The sequence below is a fragment of the Kryptolebias marmoratus genome, linkage group LG9 (genome assembly GCF_001649575.2).
Source record: "Kryptolebias marmoratus isolate JLee-2015 linkage group LG9, ASM164957v2, whole genome shotgun sequence".
Classification (NCBI taxonomy): Eukaryota; Metazoa; Chordata; class Actinopteri; order Cyprinodontiformes; family Rivulidae; genus Kryptolebias; species Kryptolebias marmoratus.
Window position 1 is genome coordinate 325703 of NC_051438.1, and position 11627 is coordinate 337329.

An 11627-nucleotide genomic window follows, 5' to 3' on the forward strand; every position below is an offset into this window, starting at 1 on the left:
AATTTGGTAGGGAGCATGAAAAATTGGACTCTGATACAATGGAAGAAGGTCATGTGGTCTGATGAGTCCAGATTTACCCTGTTCCAGAGTGATGGGCGCATCAGGGTATATGGCTTGCACTTGTATAGCGCTTTATCTTGTCCAAGGACACCAAAGTGCTTCACTCATTCATTCACACATTCATACACTGATGGTAGTAAGCTACATTATAGCCACAGCTGCCCTGGGGCAGGCTGCCATAAGTGAGGCTGCCATCACACCGACGCTACCAAGCCCTCTGACCACCACCAGCAGGCAAGGCAGGTGAAGTGTCTTGCCCAAGGACACAATGGCTGAGACTGACATAGTGGGGGTTCAAACCGGCAACCCTCCAGTTACAGGACGAACCCTTACCTCCACTGCCGCCCCTAGAAGAGAGGCAGGCGAAGTGTTGCACCCATCATGCCTAGTGCCTACTGTACAGGCCTGTGGGGGCAGTGCTATGATCTGGGATTGCAGCAGTTGGTCAGGTCTAGGTTCAGTAACAGTATGTGCTCAAAGAATGAGGTCAGCTGACTACCTGAATATACTGAATGATCAGGATATTCCATCAGGGGATTTTTTTCTTCTCTGATGGCATGGGCATAGCATCATTGCCTAAGTCATATTTGAACGTTTTCGGAAAACAAGCAAGCACATTGGAATTTTTTATTGATATTGTAACAGAAAGTTCAACCAGATGTGTGAACAAGTTTTCAAAAAAAAGTAAGACACAACATTGATTGCATGACAAATAAAAGTGACTTCGGCAATTCTTCTCTTACATATAAACGCAACAATAACATAACCAACATTGTTTTACTCTTATCAACATAAACAAGTTGTTTTACTTTTCTAACTTTCAGCAAGTTGTTTTACATGTCTAACCCTAACAAGGTTGTTGCACTTGTCTAACCTGAACCAAAGTCTGGCTTAGCTGCTATGTTAGCTTGTTTTCACTCTGTCTACTGATGAGGGAGGTTGTCATAATACGGGTGGGCCACTCTTGGTAGTACTGGTTTCATTGCCTGCAAGTCATTAAATTTCCAAAGAGTAATTGGCAGTTGGGCAGGAAAAAGTAGGACCCAGTGGAATGGTTCTTTGGGGATACTGATTTGCTGAGGCAGGTTCTCCCAGTCAGACTCAGAATCCAACTTGTACCGGATTTGACCATCTGCCACGTACTGGAGAGCCCGAAGGTCATGGACTGTGGGGACTCCAACTTTTCTTCCTGGTCGAATGTTGGTGACAGATAACTTCATGAAGTCATTGAGGAATAGCTAGGTGACCTTGTATGGGGATGGATGCAGATGTGCAGTCTCAAAAATGACATTGTAGTCATGTGGAGTGTAAATATATTTGATGTTGCACCGTTCAATGAGGCTATGCATGGAGTCATACTCCATTTGTGTATGCCCTGCAACCAGAAACTTGTTCTGTTGTGACACTATGCTTCATGGCCAGATCTATGTACGCATTTGTGATGGTACAACACCGATTTTGATCTTGCAGCCATCACTTCAAGCTATGACTTTGTGATAGCTTGTGATAGCATTATGACTGTGTGAGTTGGCCTCTAGGACCAACTCAAAGTGTTTTCATTGCAGATGGGCAAAAACATTACTGCTGAAGGAGCCTTCATGCTCCTCCCAGGCTTAACAATACCCATCTTTGTTACCCAGGTTGAAGCAAGTAAAGCTGTGCATCTGTAGTTTAGTTTTAAAATACATACTCACTTTTGTCTTAGGGCACAGAAGAACACACTGAAGGCCCATTGTCCACACTGAGAGTTTTTCATTAGATTCCTGTTTATCTTTAGTTTTTTCAGTTTTAGTGAGTAGCAAGAGTGTCTTGATCTATATTTCCTACCTTGGCACCGATACATAAATTACACTGGTCTTTTTTTGGTACAAACAGAGTATTTCTGCTCAATGAAGGCTTTTCAAAAATATGGTTTCACTGTTAACATGTGCACCACTTTCACCAGAAGCTTTCTGGTATTCCTTGTGAAGGTCACTTAGAATTGCTCCTGGCTCCAGAAATATCTTATCATGATAGGAGGGAACCTGATGGCAGTAATGGAATGGAACAAAAGGCAGCCCAGAGAGCCAGTCTTTTAGGAAAGTCTGGTCAGCATTCGATATGGGCACATGTGGACCTAATAAGTACGAAGAAAACATGGAAATTGGAATGGAGATATACTATAGACTTGCAAGGAAATTCAGCTAACATCTTAACCCTTCAGTCATACCACTCCTGGATAACCCACTTACCAGTCTTATGAATCTTGGGTTTGGATGGATCAGTTTTGGTTTTCATGTTCTCAACTAACCATGACCTGATGGTTGAGGACAGAATGCCAAGGGCTGAACAGAAAAGATTCTTACACACAGGTAGTTTACATCCATCTGCCAGCTGCAGGTAGTATGAAAGGGATGTTTTTCTCCTTAATGAAACACCACTTTTTTCTGCTTTATAGACACATATAGTTAAAGGAAAGTAAAATAGCCAATCAAGACACATTATTTAAACCTAGAGTGAAATGAAGTACAGTGGAGATGACAAATTTGCTATGCTTAATAGTCACTTACATGTTCCACTAAAGTCTGGATATACAGCTTGCGTCTCTCCCAGGAAGGCAAGGCCCAGAACATGTTAAAGATAGCTGTTCTCTCTTTTTCACTCAGCAGTTCTGGGTGGTCATCAGGTCTATAGTCCTCATTCAAGACAGAGTCTTTATGTTCACTTTCTGACCATGAATCAGGATCAGAATCACCTGTGGAGGCTTTACTGTCTGTTTCTTCTTCAATCTGTTGCCTGGTGTCTATGTCATTTTGTTCTATCTCAGGCCCACTGTCATCTAAATCCTTCTCCAAGTCCTTCTCTTAATTGGTATCAAGTTCATTTCCTGACCATGAAGCAGAAGAAATTAAAGTGCTGCTGAATGTTAACAGTAAACCATGGTAAATGAAGAGGTTCATTGTAAAATCTCACCAAGAATACTTATTATTTCCAAGAATACTTATTATTTCTAGTCAAAATGTCTAGTTGCTTAGGTGATGTGTCTTGTTTTAAGTGTAAAGACATTTGTTTGAACTAGAAATGAGACAAATATTCCTGGTAAGATCTTACTAGCGTTAGCTAACTCTTACACCACTTCATCATACCTTGTTGCAGAAATGTGATTAAAAGTTTAAACTTACAGTTTCTATCCCCTTTGATTGACTGAAAGTACATTTACTGTCTACAAAGTAGAAGAAATGTGAACTAGTTTACCAGATGACTCAAAGGCTCTGCTGACCACAAATGAAGAGCTAATGCTTCATTTATGGTCAGCAGAGCTCTTTTTCTCATATTTGTATGTAGCGGCAAAAATGCCTAAGTCAAAAAGATGACTAAGGCAGACAGTTATTTTAGACTCTAACAAGCGTTCTGATAGGCTGAGGACATAGGCAATGAGGGAGGGTGATGGAGCAGTGGTAGAAGAGTAAAGTTATGCAGACATCACAATTTGGCCAAAAAATGACTTAGGCAATTATGCTATTAGGCTAATGATGTTCCAAGATGACAATGCCAGGATTCATTGGGCTCGAATTGTGAAAGAGTGGTTCAGGGAGCATGAGACATCATTTTCACACATGGATTGGCCACCACAGAGTCCAGACCTTAACCTTATTGAGAATCATTGGGATGTGCTGGAGAAGGCTTTGTACAGAGGTCAGACTCTACCATCATCAATGCAAGATCTTGATGAAAAATTAATGTGACACTGGATAGAAATAAATCTTGTGACATTGCAAAAGGTTATCGAAACAATGCCATAGCAAATGCGTGCCATAACCAAAGCTAAAGGTGGTCCAACGAAATATTGTGAAATATTGAGTGTGTAACCTTTTTTTTTTTTTTTGGTGGCAACTTTTTTTTAGGCCAAGCAGTGTATGTTGAATCTGTACATATTGACCTGTCAATATTGGTTTAAAATTTTATGTGGTAGAATTTGCTAATAACAATTTGAATTATACTTTGTTAACAAAATATCTCATGAACAACTGTGTGAGGATTTGTGTTTTTGTGTTTTCAGTTTGTTATTTTTATCATTATCTTGTTTCTGTCTTGAGTTATTGTTTCAGTTTAATTTTTCCTGTTTGTGTTGCTGTCACTATTCACTCCTCCCCAGTCACTCTTTTGCCTTCCTGCCATGCCCATCTACACCTGTCTCTAGTCTTGTTAATTGCTTCACTTGTGCCCAATTTCCAATTACCTTCTGTTCAAAAACCCGGTCATTTCTCCCACACCCTGCTGGTTCATTGTTCTCTGTTCCCTGTTATGTTCTTGTTTCCTTGGGTTTATGTTTTTGCTCCTCACCTTGTCGTTTTATGTTTAACCTTAGTTTCTTTTTGCTGCCACATCAGCATTTTGTTTTTGTTTATTTGTTTTAATAAATTTGTTTCCTTAACATGAGTCTGCATTCTGGGTTCGCCTCCTTCCCCACCCTTCATGACAAACTGGACACATTTTAATGAAACCATTAGAAAATAATCAATAGATACCTCTACAAAATATAATTTTTTTGAATCAATCAATTCAAGATAGTGGCCACATCCAACTGACTTCTAGATGGTTATGATTAATTTAATTTGACAGATATTGAGCTAAAATTAGATGTGGTTGTAGCAGAGAGTCATCTTTAACATATACTGCAAGTTCTACTCATTGTATCATGACTTTGCCTAAAATTTTAGCATTAACTTTTCAAGTCAGCCCTACTTTTCTGTAAGCAAAATATCTCATCAATGACAGGAACAATTTTAATGAAAATTTCAGAAAATAATTATTGAATGCACAACTAATTAACTTTTGGAATGAATTAAATTTAAGATGGCCTGCCCAGGTAAGTGACATTGGCCAACACAAAAACAACTATAACTCAGTCAGTTTCATAGATATTTAGTTAAAATTTGATGTCATAATAGCTGAGTCATCCTCAACATATACTCGAAGCTTGACATTCTGTGATATTGCATGACACCCACCAAACATAAAGTTACGTTGAAGGTTTGATCAAAATGGCTATAACTCTTTTGTCCTCACAAAATAATCTTAGTTTAAAACTCTGGTTTTACTGCCATAATTTTAGTTAATATGCTTTATTTTGTATAATGCATATTTATTGTTTCATTAGGACAATTATTTAGAAAGGTTCTAGGTAGGAACTAATATGCGGGATGTTGGTTGCACTGGTGCAAAAAAGCATGATGCACCCCATGGTCAGGCATGAAAAAGCTTAACAAGCGGCAGCAGGAAAGGCCTATTTAAGTTTAAAGAGAGTTTATCAATGTCTAAAATGTGTATAAGAACATCGTTTCTACCTCTTAATCAGGGTCAGCCAGCGAGGTATGTTTTCTTGTTATGTATATCATTTGTCTTTATTTTATTCATTGCAGTATCCCATTTACGTTTATTTTAGTTCGACAGTGGCGTAATGTTGGCAACAATATGGTGCTGTAATGATGAAGTTTAATCTTCTACACTCCATAATAAAGTTGACTTCATACCATAAGTAAAAGAACTCCTTATTGATGTCAAGAAGAGGTGGAAACAAAACTCTGGTATGAAAGGCGGTGGAAGATACGTACTCCATCATGGAATGCTACGTCTTTAATTGTTTTATGAATCTGACACAAAGAAAGCAGGGAAATGATATACTGCATTTGAGCTAAAAACAAGTGCTCAACACTTTTAAAAAATCGAGCTCCAAGTGTTTGACAAGATTAAGGGTCTTTTCATGCAAATAATTGTAAATATTAAGATAAAATGAATGTATTTAGTATCAGTTGTTAAAGTCAGCTAATAAAATGAAAATGAAGTTAATAGAAAAAGAAACGTTGTTCTCTTGGTGTTATACCACTGTGGAACATACAAGATTTGGTTTCTTTGTGTGTGTGTGGTCATAACACATGCTCTTACACTGTAGGTGTAGTGAAACAACGCACTGACACAGTCTTACACCCAGCACCAAAAATCTGTTTGGGTTCAAGTTGCTGTCACCTCATTGACCTGAAAACAAATCCATCCAAGTCAACATGTCAGATACCCAATACAGTATCCTGATAGGGGAAAGTACAAGAGTCTCAATAATAGTGGAGGCACATGAGAAAATGACCTAAAACCAACCAAAGTCGCTTCTGATCAAATTTAATTTAATTATAATTTTATTTTATTTTATTTTATATAATTTTATAAATATATAAATAATTATATATAATTTATATATTTAATTTTATATATTTTTAATTTAATTTAATCATATTTAATTTCCCTTTGGGATTAATAAAGTATTTTCAAATTGAATTGAATTGAAACCATTTCAAAAAATAATCTAGAGTCCTAAATACAGTATACATAACCATCCTGTTTTACCAACTTACCTTGGATCTGGTCCAAAAAGTTTGAACTTTTTTTTTACAAAAAAATGAAAGTCAAATGATTAAACATTTCTTTTTGACCTACAGGTTCATTATCGCCCACTGCCAAAGGGAAAACAGCAATGATGTTTTTTTGTGTGTGTGAGTGTGTTTATGTCTGTAAAGTTATCATGAAACTCATGTTCTCTATAATTTGTTCAAACTTAAAAACCTGTGTAGCTTCATTTGTTTGGCAGCCACGGAGTGCTGTGATGTTGGTATAGATACCTTATTATACTTGTTTTATGTTACCTGCTGCAGAAGGTGAAAGGGCAGTAATGTGTTTGCTGTTGTCTGTGTGTCCATTTGTTGTGTGCTCATTTGTCTGTAGCATTAGCAAAATATCTTATGAACTACCAGATGGATTTTAGTGAAACCTTCAGCAAGTACTCATTGGGCGTACATCTACAACTTATTAACTTTTGGAGCCAATCCAATCCAAGATGGCTGCCACAAATAATCAACATTAGCCAACACAAAAATGGCCATAACTCAGCTAGTTTGACAGAAATTGTTGTGGTAGTAGATGAAAGTCATCCTCATCACATATTCTGAGTGCTAATGCACATTGCAAGATTTTGAGAAAATATGTACAACATCATTTACAAGGTTTAACTAATGTGGCTACAGATCTGTCATTTATCATCATGAGATGATCTCAGTCTAAAACTTTGGCATGAAAGGCAGCGTGCAATAAGCAATTCTTCAAGGAATGCTAAACCTTTCATTTATTTCTTGTCTTTGTCAGTTAATAAACAACTGAATGACAATTCCTTATGATTACTTGTGGAAAATGTGTAATAATAAGCCTTTATCTTAAAGTCAAAATATGCAGACAGTAAAACCATAACTTCTCCAACCTAACTGTATCAGGGGGGATCTTTTCCAGCTGTGAGCCCATTTAAACTACTATTGAGCACTGATTTGTGTATGTCTGTGTGTGGGTGTGTGTGTGCATGTGTGTTGGTGAAACAAGATGTTTTAAAATGTTTCTATTCCCCAAAGAAAGCATGCAGAGGAAATAGGTTTCATGTTTTATTAAAAACCCTGGTTTTGGTGGTAAGTTTGAGCAGGCTCTGTAGGGAAGCTGGCATCAAGCCCTGCTGCGGCACAAAAACAACACTCATCTACTCAATGTCAGTAGGGTGTCACAGAGTAGGGTTTGGCACAGCTCCTGTTTTGGTTGCTATCATCAGTCAGTCATGTTCTATATACAGTATGACACTGGAGGAGCTGATTTCCACAGTGATAAGAAGGATTAGTTCTTCTGCCTGAAGGTTTTAAATGTCAAAGGTGCTTGAAGCAGTCAGGCAGATTCTTTTCCCAAGCAGTCTCAGGTCGCAATTTGCCTTTTAGCTGATTGCATTTTGAAGATTAAAGGTCTAGCATTCCATGAAGGAAAACATACCAAGCTTTAGATCGATCTCTGTAAAATTGACTAAGTTAGAGACATTTTTGTCTTGGTTAATGCTGATTAGTTATGGCAGCCATCTTGAATTGGTATGACTCCAAAGGTTAGTAAGTTCTAGATGTACATATAATGATTACATCTGGACAGAAATGATCAGTTTGAGGAGCTCATCAGGGTACAGAAACAGCATTGGTAAAAGTTACTAATGATATTCATCAGACAGTGGACTTGTGTTCATACTTGTCCTGTTAGATCTGAGAGCTGCATTTGATGCAGCTGATCACAATATTTTATTACAGAGGCTTGAACATGATAATGGGATTACAGGAATGGCTCTAAAATGGTTTAAATCATTTTTATCTTTAGATTTTCAGTTTGTTAATGTAAATATTAATCTTCTTCATTCAACAAAGTTAGTCATGGAGTTCCTCAGGGTTGTACGTATTGTTTGAAGCATCAAACCACTGTCAAACAAGTCCTTCATCAAAATAGTGTGTGGTTCCAGCGCCGCCATAGCCACTACATTACCTTAACTGCTGCATAGAGCCACTTCCAGGTCACCTAAACTTGACCAATTAAATATTAAAATCAAATTCTGTCGTGCTGAATCCGTCTATCATTTGTTCTTTCCATTTTCAATTGACTTTCAAAAATCAAAGACTGAAAAACAGACTTATTTTGTTTTTGTTTTTTAATTATAACACAAAACACGAAAAAATGCCTGGTTTTTCATGTTTCACTTTTAGGCTATGATCAAAAACACGAAATCGAAGGACAGAATTTGATTTTAATATTTATTTGGTTGGGTTTAGGTGACCCGGAAGTGGCTCTATGCAGCAGTTGAGGTAATGTAATGGATACTCTGGCAGCTCTAGAACAACACACTATTTTGATCGAGGGCTCATTTAACAGCGATTTGATCCTCGAAACAATACTAAAGTCTTCATGGCTGATGGGTTTGACTGGATCATCTGGTCCGGATTAATCGATATTGAACAAACTTAAATAAGTAGCAGCTTATTATGTGTTGGAGAGTATATGCCGTCGCTGCCATGTTGGACAGATCTCTCCTCTCTCTAAGAGCCAACAGGAGTAACAGCAGAGTGAGCGATTTATTAAAACAAACAAACAAACAAAAAAAAACAGTGAGCAGCTATGACTGGATATTATATCACATGGGATTACCTTTCACAAGTAAGACTGAACAATAATAATTTTGGTTACTTGACCATTTATGTCATTTATGTCGTCATAGCTAACGTTATTTAGCAAACAACGAAATGCTAATAGGAGGAACTAGTCCTCTCTCATTAGCCCTTGCTGTTTTTTTTTTAAATATTGAAAGTTTCCCAGTAAAACAGATTTAAGGAGGCAATGGGAAGTTGCAGTAAGAAGGGAAGGTTTTGTTGCTACAGAATCGTCTCAGCTCTGTAATGAACTTTTCAAACTAGAGGGCTTTAACAGGACCAGCTTAAAGATGATGTGACCCCCATCTGTCATCAACTTCCCATCTCATCTCCAAAGAGGAGATTTTCTTTTACTGTACATGTTACCAGAAATGTCTATGATAAAAAAACTAAAGTTAATATCACACTTTGTTAAACCTGTTTTTCCCTGTTTTTTTCTGCATGTTTAGGAATTAATGACGTACTGTGTATTACAATACACTGTGGGATACTAAAACCTCTTCAAGTTGTTTTCAATTAAATTGTTTTTAAGTATTATGTGTCTTATATTTTAGCCTGTAGCGACAAGGAAGGGAAGGAAAGCTGCAGAGAGCTTCCAGTGGACATTTCTCAAAATCTCCCAGAAAGTGAACCTCAACTCTCCAACCTCAGTTAAAGCAGAGCAGTGTAAGACTGGAATGACCTGATGCCTTAAAAAAAAAACTGCATGTGTGTGTGCATGCACAGCACACAAAAATATAAAGAAATTATTGCTGTGATGTATACAGAAGGCTCAGGATTGTATGTGTATGTGTGTGAGTGAAAGAAATTAAAAAGGAACAATCCGAATATGTGTATCATTTGTTCTTTCCTTAATTAGTTCAGTTGAAAAAAAAAAATAAATACAAATGAGAAAAAAAAAAAGAGTGGTGGCGCTGTTTATTTGTGTACTGCACAAATAAACTTATATTTAGTACTTTACCTCTGGCTTTAGAAACTGGACGATTTCACTCAGTCCCAGAGGAGGATCGAAAATGTTCTCTGTGTGATTTAAATGAAAAAAAAAAATGAAATGCATTTCTTTTTTTTTGTCCTTTGTATACAATGACATGAACCAGGATTTGTCTTAAGAGTTCGACCGGAAACCAGACACGGAAACCAGGTAAAAAAGGTAAGGGGTTTTATTTACAATTGTCAAAATGTGCAATAGCGAGGAGTGGCCAAGATGATCTGAAATGGTAAGGAAGGGAGCAAGGTGAGTCTCAGGTACAGGTTCGATTTTGTGCATATAATGAAGCAATGGTAAGATGTTCTTTCCTTACAGGTGCGACGTGTAGAGAGACATGGAGACAACAAGGTGTCCAACAGAAATGTTCCTGGAGGAGGAGGATCCAGAATCCGACGACAGGTAAACCAGCAGGTAAGTGCAACCGTAGTTCCAGACAGGGAGGTATTTACAAAAAAGCAGAACAGCAGTTCCTGAGGCAAAGAGGGGAGAAAAACAAGGCAAAGGGTCAACATAGCTAAGAGTTTTCAAAAATAGAGGTCTAAGGCTGAGATCCTGACCCATAAGGCACGATGCTCCAGCAAAGATCTGGAACCAGCCACAGGCTTAAATATAAGTTCAGCTCATCAGGGTAATCGGTTGCAGCTATGGAGGGAGAGTACTTGACACCACCAGCAGGGCGGAGACAGAAAAACTGGATCCTAACATACAACTCTCAGAAATTAATTGTTTGGTAAAGTTCTTGATGTTTACCCAGATTCTTTTAATATGAATGATGAAGATAAACTACATTATTTATTTTAAATATATATTTTTCAGTTAGCTCAGTATGTTTTAAAAGCCTGGCATCTTTGAAAGAGGACACTTTATGTTTGAAGGATGCTGATGTTGGGCTCTGTCTGCATCTTTGAAATATGTTTGTGTGTCTTCTAAGCCCATGAGGGCTGGGCACCTTTTATGTCACAAAATAAATAAACTAAACTAACTAATAAACTGTGTGAACTGAAGGATTCACTGGTCCAGTGAGCTGAAATCTGAGACCTCTTCCTCTGTTTAATGTTGGTTTCTCTCTTTTGACATAGATGGCTTCCTTCACATCCCTCTCAAACCATCTCGGTCCAAAATATGAACATTTTGGTCCTCATCCTTGAGGTGCAGGTAAAAAGCCAAGTCTTGTCCTGAAGAGGTGGCTCTACTGTGTTGAGCCATGCATCTGTGGGGAGGCTGTTTGGTTTCTTCAATATAGAGATCTGGACATTCCTCGCTGCATACACCACACCACTTCATTTGTGTTTGGGTGTTTGTCCTTGAGTGGACCAGTCTCTGTCAGAGAGTCCTGTTGCGTTTGAAATGTACCGGGATGTTGTGTTTGGAGAAAATCCTGAGTTTCTTAGATACTCCAACAACATGAGGGACAATGTTTTTCCTATCTGTTCTTCTCCTTGTTCTGTTCAGTGATGAGTTTCCACATATCCACATTTGGAGAACTTTGATATTTTTTGGTTTTGCTCAACTTCACACTCTCACTTATTTGAATTGAAAAAGCTCCTTGGATGAGAAGC